Here is a 17,457-nt window from a genome sequence, read left to right on the forward strand (position 1 = left end):
CTTGAACACATGCACCAGCAGGTTCAAGAACAGCTTCTTCCCTGCTGTTATTAAACAAATGAATGAACTCTCTAACTTCAACTAATGTTGATCTTGTCAATGTTGATCTTGCTCTGCACACTTCCTGTGCACTGTAACCTTGTTTGCCTCTCTCTGTCTACACACCCTATGATCTGTATGTCCTTGCTTACTGTGATCTGCCTGTACTGCTCACAAACAAAGCTTTTCACTGTACTTACGTACACATTACTACAATAAATCAAATCAAACATTTCCAATGACCTATAACAATATCAACAAGCAGCGAATTCCCAGGAATTCCCAGTTTATGATGAGAGAACAGTTTATTTCTGTAACAACCCTCCTTTGATCCTGGGATTATAACAAAAATTACAATGTTTGTCTGGAGCACACTGATCCACATTGACAGTGTTTCCTTAAAATGAGAACAGAATATTGAAATAACTGAAAACCATCATTTTTGAGAGACAACAGATTCTTCACCCGTTCTATCAGAATCTATATATCTGCTTAAGCATACATCTGCTTAACAACTTCTGTGCACTGCTGGGAATACATATTTATATTTAAGGGCTCAGAGGAAAAAATTGAAGATACAGAATGATTTGGACATTTTCAGGGTTTTATCTAAATCAAATGACTTTGGAGTAAACAGCCAACCAAAGCTTTCAAGGAACAAAGAGATTAGGTTTATTGACTTAAGTACTTGAAAACCTGGCTTCAAAAAAAACTACAGGTGGCTGTATGCCGATTGTTGTTCAGCAACGAATTCTAGATTTTAGAATTCTGCTTTACAGGCTCAAGAGCCAGTAAGGAAGATGTCCTCAAAGCTCCAAGTTTATCTCCTCAGTTTCCAATCCCAGTGGAAGGTCCTGGGGACATGACAAAGTATCCAAATACCAATATTTCAGGCTATCTTGTGAAACCTGAAAGGTTGGATGGTGACCATGTACTAAAGACTCCAATCCAGGTTGATTACAGTCAGAACTAACTTCTACCATCTGCCTTCAACAAGTTGATTCCATCAGAAGGAAATCTAGTGGATATGAGATGTCATCACTTTCTATCCTTTGTATCCAGACCATTGGGCAATACAGGGTGGTCTGTCTCCTTTATCTTTGTACTGAAAACAAATACATGGGTATCAGAGTTTTGGATGACTTGCAACTACAGAGGGTAGAAAGTGGGAATGCATTAGAATGGTAAAGTCTAGGACAATCAAAGGCATGAAGGAGGACTTCAGTTACAGATGAACTGAGGCAGGGTCAAAATCAGACAATAAGTGTTATAAGTAGTGTTATTAATGATATACTAGGCAGGTTTTGACTTTGTGGAGTTGAAAGAATTCTGGCAACTTACAGTTTTGAATGAAGTAGAGTATTACATGTAGTCATTGGGTATAAAGTAAATCCTTTTTTTTCTCACATACACAGGCAGCTGCACACAGGATTGGAATAAGGAGAGCAATGTGGAAAATACTGCAGATCCCGGAGATCAGAAATAGAAACACAAAGTGCTGGAGAAACTCAGCAGATTTGGAAACATCTATGAAGACAGAAATATTGTTAATGTGTTGAGTCCAATATGACTCTTCTTCAGAATGGATTCAGTATTGAAGAAGAGACATATCAGACTCAAAATATTAACTCTGTTTTTCTCTCCACTGAAGCTGCCAGACCCGCTGAGTTTATCCAGCATTTTCTGTTTTCATTAATGTTGAACATATTACTGCTTTTGTAAAACTCTTCAAAATCAAACTGTCAGTTCCAAAGGAAGAAATTGACTGCTTCACACCCATGGACACTGACCACACACACTGACCAAACCATGATACTGACCACAGACAATGACCATGGAAACTGAGCACAAAGGCTACAAGTGTATTACCTTTTGCCTCAGTGTCACTGGATAATTGAAAGTGCATCCTGCAGAATTACAATAACGTGCACTGACACTCAGAGAAAGCAAAGTACCATGGAAACACACAGACAAACGCAGGATCCAGATGTCATCCAGACAATGTTAAGTAGTAAATTATATCTGATGTTTATTTTACACACCTTTCCTTCAGGTGCTAAATTTATAAATTCACCAATCTTAGCTCTCCAAATTTCTCAGACCTTGACAGAAGCCAACACCTTATTCTCAAATCTTGTACCAATTCTGCTTCTTAAGATGCCAATGTGTTTGTTCCCTTGTCTTTCCTCTTGCTCTTCTACATTCAATTTTACCAATGTTTCACAATCTGATGTTCCAAGTTGTTCATGATTGTTTGATTATATTATTAAAAATACACTGAATTGAACCCTGGTCATAGGAATGGGAGTGATGAATGATGTCACTACACTGGAAACCATCAGTGTAGCAGAATAATTCATCACTCCCATTCCTATGACCAGGGTTCAATTCCTGGGTGATGCAGCACAAATGGAGTGAAATATATATTTTTTAAAAAAGCATTTTATAATTATTTCCAAATATTGCAATTAATTCCAGCACACTATCCCTCTCTCTCTCTACTTCCCCACACCCAACCCTACCAATAAAGGGCAATATGGCATACCAGTAGTTTCTCTACCATTTAGCAAAATAGTCAATATTTAAGTCAAGCTGTGACAGAGGTGTGTCATAACATCCCTCAGCAGGTTGCTTTTTGCTCTTTTTATAGATACCAGCTGGAATCCTGGGTTGGTGGTCGGCTGGGAGAGGTCTGTGATGCATAGAAACATAGAAGATAGGAGCAGGAGGAAGCCATTCGGCCCTTTGAGCCTGCTCCACCATTCTTCACAATCCTGACTGATCATCCAACTCAATAGCCTAATCCTGCTTTCTCCCCATAACCTTTAATCCCATTCGCCCCAAGTGCTATATCTAGCCGCCTCTTGAATACATTCAATGTTTTGGCATCAACTACTTCCTGTGGTAATGAATTCCACAGGATCACCACTCTTTGGGTGAAGAAATATCTCCTCATCTCCGTCCTAAATGGTCTACCCCGAATTCTCAGACTGTGACCCCTGGTTCTGGACACACCTACGATCAGGAACATCCTCCCTGCATCTACCCTGTCCAGTCCTGTTAGAATTTTATAAGTCTCTGTGAGATACCACACTTATTCATCTGAACTCCAGGAAAAACAATCCCAGCCTAGTCAATCTCTCATCATACATCAGACCCGCCATCCCCAGAATTAGCCTGGTAAACCTTTGCTGCACTCCCTCATGAGCAACAGCATCCTTCCTCAGAACTGGATCCCAAAACTGCACATAATATTCTCGGTGCGGCCTCACCAAGGCCCTGTATGACTGCAACAACACATCCTCGCTCCTGTACTCAAAATCTCTCGCAATGAAGGCCAACATACCAACATACCAACATACCAGAATGTACACAACCCCAGTAACATGGAAGTAGGTCTGTGCATTGCCTTGTACTTTATCAAATGGCTGGATCCATGTAATACAACTTCTCGCTCCTAAGCACTTGTCCAAAACATTGCAGTTGGCTCTTAGCAATCATCAACAAAAGTTTTCCCTGCGTGCCTGCTTTTCTCAAAACTTCCCCGTTAATTGTGTGTTGTCCAGCTAATCTTCATCATGTGTCTCTGTTGCTTTGAGTTTCTCTTCTGTTTTCTTGCTTGTCTTGTAATTATCCATATCGGAACAGTGACCAGACATATTATTTTTGTAATTTATTTCTGCTTTCCAGATAGATACTTCCATTTCTAAAGAGATCTGATATTTTTGTGAATATTACAGGACACTTAAATTACATTTATGGAAAGTGTTTCTCCTGGTAATGTTTTCCATTCTCTGTAAATAGCAGAAGCAGGATGTGCTATTCCCCTGTTACGTACAATTAAATAAACCAAACACAACTTGTATTCAAATCACAAGATCTGTTTCATGCAGCAAGCAGCTGCTCATAATCTAGAAGGTCATCCACAACTGCCAAAGAAAAAACAAACATCTTGACAAAACAGAATAAAACCAACCCCCGGAATTGTTTTTGTTCACATTATGAAGTACTTCAATCTACTTTCAAGCTAAGAGATCGATCCTGGTTTAATGAACAGTACAGGAGTGCATGTCAGGAGCAGCATCAGGCATATCTAAAAATGAGATATCACCCTGGTGAAGCTACCAAACAGGACTACTTGCATGCCAAACAGCAGAAGCAACAAGTGATAAACAGAGCTAAGCTCCACAATCCTGCCACATCCAGTGGTGAATGGTGGTGGACAATTAAACAACTCACTGGAGGAGGAGGCTCTACAAATATGTCCATCCTCAATGATGGGAGAGCCCAGCACATCAGTGCATATGATAATGTTGAATTATTCGCAGCCAGAAATGCCGATTGGACGATCCATCTCAGCCTCCTCTTCAGGTTTTAGCATTACAGATTCAAAATACTCCACATGATATTAAGAAATGCTGGAGGCACTGGATTATGCAGATGCTACGGACAGCAATAACACTAGAGATTTGTGCCTCAGAATTTGCTGCAGCTCTAGCCAAGCTGTTCCAGTACAAACACTGGCATCTACCTGATAATGTGGAAAGCTGCCCAGGTATGCCTTGTGTACAAAAAGCACGATTAGTCCAACCACCCTATTGGTCTACTTTGATAATAAACAAAGTGATTGAAAAAGTTGTCAACAGCCCTATCATTGACACTAAGAAAGCAATCAGCTGCTCAGCGACGCCCAGTTTGCATTCTACCAGGGCCACTCAGCTCCTGACCTCATTACAGCCTTGGTTCAAACATGGACAAAAAAGCTGAATTCCAGAGGGGAGTTGAGAGTGACAGCCCTTGACGTAACTGAATGTGACATCATGAAGTCCTAGTAAAATTGGAGTAGAATCGGGGGAAAACCCTCTGTTGATTGGAGTCATACCTAGCACAAAGGAAAATGGTTGGGGTTGTTGGAGGTCAGTCATCTCGGCCACAGGATATCTCTGCAGGAGTCCTCAGGGTAGTGTCCTAGGTCCAACAATCTTCAGCTGCTTCATCAATGATCTCCATCATAAGGTCCAAAGTGGGGATTTTTGCTGATGATTTCACAATGTTCGGCACTATTCATGACTCATCAGATACTGAAGCAGTTCATGTTCACATGCAGCAACACCTGGATAATGTTAAGCCTTGGCCTGACAAGTAGCAAGGAGCATTCACACCTTACCAGTGTCACGCAATGATCATCTGAGAATGTAACTATCATCCCATGACAGTCAATAGCATTACCGTCACTGAATCCTCTGACATCCTGGGAGTCACCATTGACCAGAAATTAAACGTGATTAGCTACATTAGTACAGTGGTTATAACAGCAGGTTAGAAGCCAAGATTGCTGCAGCAAGTAATTCACTTCACCTCCTGACTCCCCACAGCCTGCCCACCATCGATAAGGCCCAAGTCAGGAAGCATGATGGACTACTCCCCATTTGATGGGATGAGTGTAGCTCCCAAAACGATCAAGGAATTTGAAACCATCCTGAAAAAAATAACTCTTTCGATTAGCTATTCAATCCCTCCACCTCTAATGCTCAGTAGCCACAATGTGTACTATTTACAAGATACACTGCAGAAATTAACTAAGGTTCCTTATGACAGAAGCTTCCAAATCTACAATCTCTACCACCTAGAAGGACAGGGCAGCAGATGCATGGGAACACCACACCTGAAAGTTCCCCGCCAAGTCACTCATCATTCTGACTTGGAAATATATCACTGTTCCTTCAGTGTCACTGGGTCAAAATCCTGGAACTCCCTGTCTAACGGCATTATGAGTCTACCTGCAGCACATGGACTGCAATGTTTCAAGGAGGTAGCTCATTATCACAGCATCATAGCATCATACTGCATGGAAACAGACCCTTCAGTCCAACTTGAGCATGCCAACCAGGTTTCCCAAACTAAATCAGTCCCATTTGCCTGTGTTTGGCCCATATTCCTCTAAACCTTTCCTATTCATGTCCTTGTCCAAATGTCTTTTAAATGTTGCAACTGCACCAATATCTACCATTTCCTCTGGCAGTTCATTCCATACACGAACCACCCTCTGAGTGAAAAAATTGCCCCTCAGGTCCCTTTTAAATCTCTCTCCTCTAGTTCTGAACTCCCCTATCCTAGGGAAAAGACCTTTGTATTCACCTTATCTATGCCCCTCATGATTTTATAAACCTCTATAAGGTCACTCCTTAACCTCCAAGGTCCACACGCTCCAGGAAAAAAAGTCCCAGTCTATCCAGTTTCTCCTTATAACTCAAACCCTGAAGTTTTGGTAACATCCTTGTAAATCTTTTCTGCACCATTTCCAGATTAAAGTATCCTTCCTTTAGCAGGGTGACCAGAACCAGCTACAGTACTCCAACAGTGGCCTCATTAATGTCATGTACAGCCACACCATGACATCCCAACTCCTTTACTCAGTGCTCTGACTGATGAAGGCAAGTGTGCCAAACACCTTCTTCATTACCCTGTCTACCTGCAACTCCACTTTCAAGGAACTATGAACCTGAACCCCTAGGTCTCTTTGTTTGACAACAGTCCCCCAGGTCCTATCATTAACTGTGTAAGTCCTGCCCTGGTTTGTCTTACCAAAATGGAACAGCTTGCACTTATCTAGATTAAACTCCATCTACCACTGCTTGGCCCATTGGCCCTGTTGATCAAGATTGCTTTATAATCTTAGATACCCTTCTTCACTGTCCACTATACCACCGATTTTGGTGTCATCCACAAACTTACTAACCCAGGTTTCTTATATTCTCAACCAAATTGTTTATACAAATGACAATCAACAGTGCGCCGATCCCAGTGGAACACTGCTGGTCACGGGTCTCTAGTCCCTAAAACAAACCTCCACCACCACTCTCTGTCTTCTACCATCAAGCCAATTTTGTATCTAATGGCTAGCTCTCCCTGGATCCCATGTGATCTAACTGCACTAACCAGTCCACCATGCAGAGCCTTGTTGAATGCCTTGCTGAAGTCCATGTAGACAACATCTACCACTCTGCTTCCATCTATCTTCTTGGTCACATCCTCAAAAAAGTCAATCAAGTTTGTGAAACATAATTTCCCATGCACAAAGCCATGTTGACTATCCCTAATCAGTCCTTGCCTCTCCAAATGCAAGTAAATCCGGTCTCTCAGAATCCCTTCCAACAACTTACCCACCACTCACGTCATACGCAACAGACTGTAGTTCCCAGGCTTTTCCTTACAGCCTTTCTTAAACAAAGGCACAACATTAGCCACTCCCCAGTCTTCCAGCACCTCACCCATGGCTGTAGATGATACAAATATCTCTGTTAGTGGCTGCGCAATTTCTTCCTTAGCTTCCCACAATGTCCTGGGATACAACTGATCAGGTCCTGGGGACTTATCTACATTTATGCATTTTAAAACCTCCAGCACCTCCTCTTCTATAACGTGGATGGTTTTCAAGACATCACTATTTATGTCCCCGAGTTCCCCAGCTTCCATGTCTTTTTCCACAGTAAACACTGACACAAAATATCCATTTAGTATTTCACCCATTCAGCTACGGTTTCACACATAGACTGCCTCACTGGTCTTTAAAGGGCCCTATTCTCTCCCTAGTCGCTCTTTTGCCTTTAATGTATTTGTGGCATCACTTTGGATTCTCCTTAGCCTTATGTGCCAAGACTATCTCCTATCCTGTTTCGGCCCTCCTGATTTTCCTAAGTATGCCCCTACTTCCCCTGTACTCCTCAAGAGAGTCATTAGCTCCCAGCCGTCTATACCTCATGGATGAGAGTTTGGGATTGTAGCCTATTACACGAGGTTGTCGTGGGCCTCGGACAGGGACCATCTTAGCAGCGGATGGAGCTTGGAGGATTGGCCTGTTCCACTTTATCCAAGGCAATTAGGGACTGGCACTAAATACTGGCCTAGCCAACAACACCCATATCCTGAGAAAGAATAAAACTGAAATTTAGACTTTTGTTTCATTAGTTGTATTATGTACAGAAATCGGATTTATTACAGAGGTTAGAGAGGTTTATTTTACCAGTTTTGAGTCAGGCATGTGGATAATGAAGCCTGCCCAATGCAACTGGTTGACAGCACTTCGGTACTGGAAATGGTTGTCTAAGAGACGACACTGACGTTGGAATGTCTCTCCTGCCAGTGGATTTGTGGAGACAATGTTGGTGATATTTCCCATCAGATTTGAAGGGTCTCCTGTACAATGATGTCACCAAAGCATACAGGAGGGTAGGTAACACTTCTACTCAGCAGACTTTGAGGTTTGAGTTTTGTTGGTAATGTCTACCCTCACTGGGACGAGGGCATGGCGGGTGGGGGGGCGGTGGGGGTGTTGAGCGTTCTCCCACATTGTGGGGATTGATCCATATTGTCCAGTGGCTCCCTGTGAGAAATGGAGGGGCAGTGTTGTGTGGTGGAAGCAGGCTGGCAGAGGACCTTGACCAACCAGATGTTGAGCCTAATGCCCATTCTCTCCCACACCTCTGTGAATGCATTTGTATAGGCTTGGAACCCAGCCTCTGAGTGTGAGCACAAGCAAAAGCTGTGTGTGGGCTGTAGGTCAATGAGAAAGTTTGGGGTGGTCTTAGTTCTGGACCAGAGGCGAGGCAATTTGAACAGTTTACCACTTACCCTATAGAGAAGCTTCATTCCAGTGGGAGAGGCATTCCACACTGGCTCTGCTTTTGCTGGGTCTAAGGTCAGTTCAAGTTCTATGGACATTCTGCAGTTCCAGTTAGTTAGGCATCACCAAGTTCATTGTGAGTCACTGACTGAACAGGTCTTTCATTGCAGAGTCCTTGAGCCCATCTAATTGAATTTCCTTCGGCAGTGTTTCTGCTATAACTGCTGCTTTTGAGCCAGGCAAATGGAAATGATGGACCAGACTGGGCTCCCGTTCCTATACACCTGGCCTGATGGCACAGCGTCATTGCGTTTGGAATCATAGACATCAATCTGGCCATAAAAATGTTATTTGAGGAATGCATTATGTCACCGCAAATTCTAATGTTTAATCCTGTATACGGGACAGTTATTGAAATATATTGAGCTGTAAACTATTTGTTATCTCAAAATATTTGGTAATATGCCTCCAAAAATGGGGAACATTGGTTATGTTCCAAGGTTAGTTACCCAGAGTTGAACAAATGAGACATGATTTGAAATTCCCACCACAGCAGATTCTGTTAATTCAGCTAATTCGATAAATCCGGAACAAAAAAAAAGCCTCAGTGACCTGCTAGATCATCACAAAAATCCATCGACTTCACTAGATTCCTTTGAAAGTCCTGGTTGAACCTGGCTCCACCAGGGTCTCAGACAGTGGGTTCCAGATCCAAACCATTTACTGTCAAATAAAGGTTTCCCGCATGTCACCTCTAGTTCTTTTGCTGTCTGCTTTAAATTAGTGTCTGGTGGTTATCGATCTTTGCGCCAATGGAAACTATTTTTCTATATTTAGTCTGTTCAGTCCCATCTCCATCAAATCTTCTCTCAACCTCCTCTTTTCCAAGAAGATTAACACCCACCTCTCTATTCATCTACATAACCAAAGTCCTTCATCCTTCAAGCCATTCTCAAAAATCTTTCTTCAACATCTTTAAAGTTTTTGCACCCTTTCTGGAGTAGAGTCCCTGGAACTGGATTCCATACTCCTGGTGAGGCTGAATTACTTTTCTACAAAGGTTCATTGTAACCTTCTTGCTTTTGCACTTTATTCCTCAGTTTATAAAACCCAGGATTCTATTTGATTTTTCAACAATCTTTCCATGATTTGTGCACATCTATTTGTAATAGCCCCGGCTCCTGCACCTCTTTTCAAATTGTGCCCTTTATTCTATATTGCCTCCCCTTGAACTTCGTACCAGAGTGAATTATTTCACACCTCCACATTAAATTTCATCCGTCAATTGCTCACCTGTTCAATGGGCGTGTACACACCTTCCTGGAGCACATACCTGTAGAGGGTCAAGAGCGCAGTTCACTGCCACCTGCTCAAAGGCAGCTAGGAATGGGCAATGAATGTTGGCCGAGACAGTGATGCTTATATCTCAATAGCAAATTTAAAATGTCGACTATCCTCTACACAGTTCACAACACTTCCAAGTTTTGTGTCATCTGCAAATTTTGAAACTGTGGCCCTGTGCACCCAAGTGTAGGCCATTAGAGTAGATCAGGAAAAGCTGTGGTCCCAAAACCGATGCTTGGAGAACCCCCACTATATAACCAATTCCACTCCTCTCTGTTTCCTGTACCTCAGTCAAATTTGCTTCCATGCTGTGACTGACCCGAATATTCAATAGGTTTCAATTTTGCTGCCAGTCTACAAGTTTATCAAGTTGAATCTTGGGATGGTAAAATTGACGTACGAGGATAGATTGAGTCAGGATTGTATACACTGGAGTTCAGAAGAATAAGGGGGGTATCTCATATAAGCCAATGAAATTCTAACAGGACTAGACAGATAAGATGCAGGAAGGATGTTCCCAATGGTGGGGAGTCCAGAACCAGGGATCATAGTTTAAGGGGTAAAATTTTTAGGACTGAAATGAGGAGAAACTTCTTCACCCAGAGAGTAGTGTGCCTGTGGTATTGAGTAGTGTGCCTGTGGTATTTTGAGTAGTATTGCCATAGAAAGCGGATGAGGTCAAAATATTATGTGTTTTCAGAAGAAGGTAGATATAAGTCTTGTGGCTGAAGGGATCAAAGGATATGAGGGGAGGCTGGGATCAGGATATTGAGCTCGATGATCAGCTACGTTCATACTGAATTGCGGAGCAGGCTCAAGGGTCGAATGGCTTCCTCATGCTACTATTTTCTTTGTTTCTATGTACGCCACTTTGTGAATTAGTTACTATAAATTAAGATTGGTGTTGTGACTTACAGAAATGGATCATTATCTTATAGCCACATAGTCTTAGTAACAATGTTTATCTTACGGAAGTAATTTGTACCTGACTGTTATCAATGCAATAAATTACACCTTGTAAGGACAAGACCCTCTTCTTGTTAAGGCTCACTAATGGTGGTTCCTGTCCCTCTGTAAATAACTAGGCCGTTAGAGGAGGTCAAAGGAAAGAGGATTGGTGGCAATGTGCTTCCACCAACAATTATCACATCAGTCAGCTCTACAAAACTCCAAGAAACTGCAAGGTTTTTACACAGAGGGTGGTGGATGCCTGGAACTCGCTGCCGGGGGAGGTAGGGGAAGCAGATACAATAGTGACTTTTAAAGGGTGTCTTGACAAATACATGAATAGAGTGGGAATAGAGGGATATGGTCCCTGGAAGGGTAGGGGGTTTTAGTTGTGATGGGCAGCATGTCGGTGCAGGCTTGGAGGGCTGAAGGGCCTGTTCCTGTGCTGTAATTTTCTTTGTTCTTTGTTTCCAAATCTTCCAATTCTGGCCTCTTATGCTCCTCAACTTTACTCACTTAACTATTGCCTGGGCCCTAAACTCTGGATTAATTTCAGAGGTTTCATAGAATCCTTACAGAGTGGAAATAGGCCCTTCGGCCCAACAAGTTCACACCGACCCTCAGACCATCCCACCCAGACCCATCCCCCTATAGTCCACTTAATCCACACATCCCTGAACACAATGGGCAATTTAGCATGGCCAATCCACTTAACCTGCACATCTTTGGGCTGTGGGAGGAAACCAGAGTACCCGGTGGAAACCCACGCAGACACGGGGAGAATGTGCAAACTCCACACAGTCACCTGAGGCTGGAATCAGCAGTGCTAACCACTGAGCCACCGTGCCACCCTTCTTTAAACTTCTCCATCTCTCCCTATTTTCCCTTAAATACTTATTAAAATTTGCTCTTTGACCAATCCTTTGGTCATGTGACCTAGTATCACCTGACCTGACTGTGAAGCACTTTGAGTACTTTACTGCATCAAAGTTGCTATAAAAATGCAAGTTATTGTCTGTGTTAATGCAACCTCCTATTGTTACAATCAAGTAAAATAGTTAAGATATAAAACATAGAAGCAGAAGTAGGCCAAGTTTGCTCCACCATTCCATTGGCATCGTAGTTAGACTAATAATCCTTAATTTCACATTTCCTGACATTTCCACATAACCTTTGATTCTCTGACAGATTTTAAAAAATCTATCAATCTCAGCCTTGAAATATTTAATGACTGTAGTGATTGGGACCAGGTTGACCTTGTAGACTATGGGGTCATTGATTGTGGTTGTTAACCTAGGCCAATCATGAAAGCCCTGGCTAGTCAATATAACCAGGAGATTAGAATCTCTTCAGTTCAGGAGATTGGCTCTGAGCTGGCTGGCCACAGCTAGTGTACAGTGTACAGTGCACAAATAAATAAAGGGTGACTTGGTGATGGGATGCCAGCCACTGTGCAGTTATTTCAATGGCGACGAGAGAAAACAGGATGTGCCTGAAGAACATTTGCTCGCAACAGTCATCTTGGAGTTGTGGTAAGCATTTCTGGCATCATGACTTTATTTGGGAAGCTTGACTTGTTCGGCCCTGCTGTCAAAGACTGGGCCCAGTGGGTGGAAAGAATGCAAAATTTTTTTCCTGAACAAATGACCAATAATCCTTCTGACTGCTTGTGGACCTGCAGCATTTTCGGTTATAAGGGGCTTAACTTTCCCAAAGGCACCAGACACTAAAACCTTCCAAATGTTGACAGAGTTGGTTAAGGATTCCAGACCCTGTCTCATTCTGAGATGCTATCGGTTTTAATCAGCTGTTAGAGAACCGGGGGAGCCCAAATTGGGATTTTTGACGAGGTTGAGACGACTGGCAGAGGCATGTGATTTTGGGTAAATGCTGAATGAGATGCTGAAAGACCATTTGATATATGGGATTTATGATGTAACCATGCAGAAGTGCTGAAACCCAACTGGACTTCAAACAGGAACTACAGCTGGTGTTGTCATTAGAAAATGCAGCAGGTGGAGGATGGGAACTACAGGGTGTCTGAATGGAAGTGGACACTCTCGCCCTGTCTGACTGAGCTTGGGGAATCCACACTGGAGTGTAGGCAATCGCAGATTCTCACACAGGGCATATCCTGAGCAGAGGGACCCTAGACCAACCCACAGCAGAACCCCACAACAAGCTGAGCCTTGGCCAAGCGGCTAAAATGTTCTTCAGGATATGGGCCGGCAAGCCATTGTACTTACTGCTGGTATGTGGCCTCACAACAGCAAAGGAGTCCTATAAGGCCTGACTTTTGTGAGAAAAAAACTTGGAGGCTGGTACCCAGGAGAGTGCGCACCCTGGAAAGTCCCCCTACATGTGGGTTCAAATAATTAAATTGCTTAGTGACATCCAAATTGGAACTGATTAAAATTAACATTTGGTTAAATAGTCACCCAGTTCCTATGGAGGTCGATACTGGTGCAGCTGTATGTATGGTTCCAGAATCTGTCTCTAATAAGATTTGCTTGGGTCTCCAACCCTTGCGTTTGCACAAGACCTCAGCCAGACTGAGGACCTACACTGGGGAACCACTGCAGAATAAGGATATGACTTTGGCTCCGGTCTCCTACGAGAAGCAGTTGGTGCAGTTACCACGATGGTAGTGAGATGCTCAGGCACAAGCCAATTGGGGCGGAATCGGTTGTAAAAACAATCACCCAGACTAGCTAAACATTTTTCGATTCGAAAATGGCTGCCTCAGTGAAGTCCCAGCGAAATGCCCAGGAGCATCTCAGGGTCGGCTTGGGACTGTCAAAGGGGCCAAAGCCACTTTACATGTTGACTCAGAAAATATTCCCAGATTTTGCAAGGCCTGCCCAGTGCCATTTGCCTTGTGGGAAAAAGCAGAGGCAGAAATCAGGAGACTGGAGAGTGAAGGAATCATGAAGCCAGTGCAATTTGCAGAATGGGCAGCACCGGTTGTACTGATTGTGAAGTCTGACGCCTCGGTTTGCCTTTGTGGGGATTTAAAGCAAACGGAAAACTGTTTCTTGCAGCTGGATACATATCCGATCCCTCACATACAGGGTGTGTCTGCAAAAGTAGTGGGAGGGCTGTCCTTTACGAAGCTGGACATGAGCCACGTTTACCTGCAATTGTGACTGGATGAGGAGTCCCAGAAGTACGCTACAATTAATACCCATAAGGGTTTCTATCAATATACAAGGCTGCCATTTGGGATATCATCAGCCTGCGTCCTTTTTCAGTAGACCATGGAAAATATTCTATAAGGGCTACCCCAGGTTGCCATTTATCTGGTTGATGTACTAATAATGGGGAAGACCAATAAAGAACACTTGGAGAACTTGGACATAGTGCTTAAACGTTTCTCCCAAGTGAGTGTATGCCTTAGAAGGGAAGAATGTATGTTCCAGGCACCCCAAGTGATTTACAGGGTTACAGAGTCAACAAAACTCCCGTTGGAAGAGCTATCAAAGGAGCCCCAACTCCCATGTCATTCTGAGCTTGGGTCATTCCTTGGGTTAGTGAATTATTATGGAAAATTCACACATAACCTGACCTCCATCCTGGCATCCCTACACCTGCTGTTGGAAAAGGGTCAACCTTGGAAATCGTTGCATAGCCAAGAAGCTGCCTTTAGGGAAGTGAAAACAAAGCTATCGTCATCTAAGGTGTTGGCCCACTACAATGTGAAGCAAGAGGTAGTGCTGACATGCAATGCCTCCCTGTATGGTATCAGGGTAGAGTTGGCTCACCAGTGGCCAAATGGAGAGAAACACCCGATAGTGTATTCTTTCCGGGCTTTGGCTTATGCCAAACACAAATATCCCAGATAGAGAAGGAAGGTTTGGCGGTCATCTTTCGTGTGAGGAAGTTCCACCAGTACCTCCTTAGATGGGAATTTGTCTTTGGAACAGATCACAAACCCTTGCTAGGGCTACTGAAGGAAGACAAGGCAGTGCCGCACATTGCTTCCAGTAGAATTCAGTGCTGGGCCCTTATTCTCAGCACGTACAAGTACAAGTTAGAACACTGTCCAGGATTCCAAGTGGCTATTGCTAATGCCTTGAGCCACCTCCCCACTGGCAGATACTCCACTGGTGGTGCCTCCCCTAGAAGAGTCCGTTTTGGGTTTAAACTTTCTGGATACCTTTCCAGTCACCAGGGACAATGTCCAACTGTGGACACAAAAACATCCTGTCCTAGCAAAACTGAAATAGCTGGTAGTAATGGGGGAAACAGAAGGGCCATCGCAACCCAATTTGAAACTTTCCTGGACCCAGCGAGACATACCTGCATTGGTGGGGCAGTGCCTAGAGTGCCAACAAGGGCAAAAATTTCCACCAGCAGGCACCCCCCACATTCAGGGGGATGGCTGGGAAAATCCTGGACCCCGTTTTATGTTGACTATGCCAGTCCTTTCATGGGCTCAATATTCCTTGGTATTGTGGACACCCATTCAAAGTGGTTGGACATGCATAACATTCATTCGGCAAACTCGGGTATGACAATTGAGAAGCTGTGAACATCGTTTGCAACACATGGAGTCCTGGAATGCTGTAGTCCATGCAAAGATGAGAACACACCACCCTCCCCAACATTCAACCTAAACTGTGGATCCAGTATGTAGACGACACATTTGTCATTATTAAGTGCAACGAACTAGAAGAGACCCACCACCTCATCAACATCACCTCATCAAATTCCCGTATTTACGGGAATTAAATTCACAAGGGAAGAAGAAAACAACAATCAGCTTCCATTTCTGGACGTCAGGGTTGAGCATCTGACCAACGGGGAGTTCCAAACCTCAGTATACAGAAAAGCAACCCGCACTGACCAAATCCTCAACTTCCACAGCAACCACCCCAACGTCCACAAACAAAGCTGCATTAGGATGCTACTTAAATGGACCACCACTCACTGCAGCACTCCAGAACTATGCAGGAAAGAGGAAGAGCACCTGTACAAAGTCTTCGCTACGAACAGATATTCCCACAACTTCATCCGCAGGTGCCTACTAAACGGAACAACAACAGGAGGACACAGTACACCCTAACACTCTGGCCACAATTCCCAATTCAAGAAAAGATCAGAACTGACAACTCCTAAGACCACTAGGAATCATAGTAGCATCGCAAGCCCATAACCACTCTATAACAAACACTCTCAAAGATTAAAGATCCCATTCCCACAACATGCAGAACCAGCATGGTTTACAAAATGCCATACAACGACTACCATAAACATTACATCGGACAGACAGGAAGGAAACTAGCCATCAGAATACATAAACATCAGCTAGCAGCAAAACGGCACGATGAACTCTCCTTAATATAGGTACATTCAGACAATGAAGACCATCAGTTTAACTGGGACGAGGTAACCATAGTAGCCCAAGCAGGGGAATTCCTAGAGGCATGGTTCTCCACCCATAATGCAATCAACAAACATAGAATTCATCCCCATATACAAACCCGGAAATGACACTACTCACTGCAACAGACCAGACAGCATAAATTCCAAGCAGAGTAGAACAATATCGCTTCATCAGAGGCCTCACTGATGTCACCTAGCATAGTAACGAAACATGTGAACGAAAACAAGCCAGCTCGGCGAGCAAGTCAACAACCCCACCCATAACCCGAGCTACAGATCTTTGCCAAAATTTTAAACTACATGCCTAGATTTAGAGGGGGAGGGATGTGGTAATTGGAACCAGGTTGATCTTGTTAACTGTGAGATCATTGGCCCAGGTTAACAACCCCAATCAGGAAAGCCCTGGCTGACCAATATAACCAGGACATTTAGAATCTCTTCAGTTCAGGTGACTGCTGCACAGTGCATGTGACAGGATACCAGCCTCTGTGCTGTTATTTCAATAACCCAGCCTCAACATCTCTCTGCAGTAAAGAATTCCATAGATTCACTATCCTCTGAGAGAAGAAATTCCTCGTCATCTGTCTTAATCTAATATGATGCCATTCGGTCTAGACTCTCTCACAGTGACAGAAATCTCTCAGGACCTACCCTGTTCATGTCCACTATGAATCTTGTTTGTTTCAATAAGATCACATCTCATTCTTCTAAATTTCAATGAGCACATGCCCAACCTTTTCAAACTCTCCTCATAAAACAGTCCCTCCATACCTGGTAGCATCCTAGTGAACCTTCTCAATCAGTATATCTTTCCATCGACAAGTGGCCCAAACTATTCATAGCATTCCAGCTGTCTAGTGCCTTGTACAGTTTTAGCAATAGCTCCTTATTTTCATATACAATTGCCTTTAAAATATTTTTGTCTTCTCTCTACTACCTGCTGAGCTTGTATGCTAAATAAAACCGAAATAACTCCGGATGCTGTAAATTGGGAGCAAAAACAAAGTTGCTGGAAAAGCTCAGCAGGTCTGGCAGCATCTGTGAAGGAAAAAACAGAGCTAACATTTCTCAGAGGAAGGGTCACTGGACCCAAAACGTTAACTCTGTTTTTTCCTTCA

This window comes from Rhincodon typus, chromosome 27, assembly GCF_021869965.1.
Source record: "Rhincodon typus isolate 14 chromosome 27, sRhiTyp1.1, whole genome shotgun sequence".
NCBI classification, from domain to species: Eukaryota; Metazoa; Chordata; class Chondrichthyes; order Orectolobiformes; family Rhincodontidae; genus Rhincodon; species Rhincodon typus.